The 1,647-nt window shown below is 39.2% G+C and overlaps 1 non-coding gene across 1 annotated transcript; it reads left to right on the forward strand.

Annotated features, from left to right (window-relative positions):
- The first annotated feature begins 1,336 nt into the window (after positions 1-1,336).
- Trnad-auc (transfer RNA aspartic acid (anticodon AUC)) lies at positions 1,337-1,412 on the forward strand. The gene has a single exon. It is a non-coding gene; the product is annotated as a tRNA-Asp (tRNA).
- The last annotated feature ends 235 nt before the right edge of the window (positions 1,413-1,647 follow it).

Raw genomic sequence — 1,647 nt, forward strand, 5'->3', positions numbered from 1 at the left:
CTTTGAAGCCGCGCGTCTTACCGCACGGCTAAGGAGGGTCCCAATTTTTAAACAGATTCGGATTTTGTTCGAGTAGGTTGTTTTGTATTTGATGGTTTTCTTGGAGCAGACATTATTTTTCGAACGTAATTAAAATGGTAGAAAAGGAGCCGAATGTAGTGAATGTAATGGATACAAGAAAACCAAATTGATAAGCAAGTAAATGTTTGTACAAGAAAATAAAAATAATAAATAAAATAGAAATTAGTTTTACTGGATAATTAATTCGACTGAGCGCCCAATTTTGTCGAACCAGTGTAATGATTGCCAATGAGGCATTATTTCGAGCTGATGTCAATGACGACGTGCTGTAAAAGCTTCACTGAAAAATCTGCGTGTGCTAGAACAGAAAAGATGCTGAGGCTGCACATATGAGTATGAGCGTGAGTACAACAAAGTCAAGGAGAGCAAACGAACTGTGCATTGTTAGAGGATTGTGGAATGTAGAAGTAATGCAACGTACACACCAGTAAAGCAGTTTGACTCTGCCCCCGAGAAAACGCTTTGGTTGCTGCTTTGTTTGAACGTATCTAAAGTTGTTCGAACAACCATTTGACAGTTGGCGGCTAGGTTGGAAAAAATTAAAACGGTTTGATTTTGGTTTGAGTAGTCGGGGGCGGAGTCAAGGTTCGCCGAACATGTTTGAGCATTTGTAGTGAAGTTGTACAACCCTCCATCTATTTTTTTTTATTGTTTGGTGCTCAAGTTGGCGCTTCGGTCGTTCGTGTGTGATATTGTTGGTCGAATACTCGAATAAATTGATTGTTCGTGCCGCTGTTGGTAAAACTTCATGGATGTTTGAATAAACGAGAGATGGAGTCAATGTTGGTCAAACTGCTTGACCGTGTGTACGATCCATAAAAAATAGGAGAAAAAACAACTAGTAAACGCTTGCGTTTGTGAGTGAATGAGTTTGATTCGGGGATGACGAATTATTTCTTTCAATAGCCACGTTATTCTAGGAATGGGCGTTTTTTTGGAAAAATATCTATACTGCTGGATCGATGTTTTCATTGCCGGTATACCGATGCCGAAAAATATTGGCGCTGAAACATCGAGATGTATCGATACGTTCGCAAAATTTAAAGCACAAGCAAAAGCACAAGCATCACATCACACATTACACTTTCGCTATTTTTAACGGATTGTCTCTGATGTTTGCTATATTTTTCACTTTTTTGTATTACGGATAATGTCTCTTGGCTTGAGAAATGGATTGCGAGTGATTTGACTATGCGTCCAATTTGGGAATCTCGAGCTCGTTCAGTAGCCGCTAGGTTGCGAAGGCCGACGGAGGTCCTTCGTAGCTTAGTTGGTTAAAGCACCAGTCTATCGTACTGTAGGGTCATGGGTTCGAGTCCCATCGAAGGGAAAGTGGTTACCTCCAATACATTTTCCAAATCAATATCTTCCACATAATGTACATATTCACATATGAGTTTTCACAACATTATTCCTAATGTTGAATACATTTGAATCAACGGTTGCGGATGTTTACACACGTATCGGATACCAGACTCAATATCTGCTATCTCTGATTAAATCAAGGGGCAATCATGTTCATACTGATCTTATTATAGGTACATAATTCTACGAAGTGAAATTAAA

This window comes from Armigeres subalbatus, chromosome 2, assembly GCF_024139115.2.
Source record: "Armigeres subalbatus isolate Guangzhou_Male chromosome 2, GZ_Asu_2, whole genome shotgun sequence".
Taxonomy (NCBI): Eukaryota; Metazoa; Arthropoda; class Insecta; order Diptera; family Culicidae; genus Armigeres; species Armigeres subalbatus.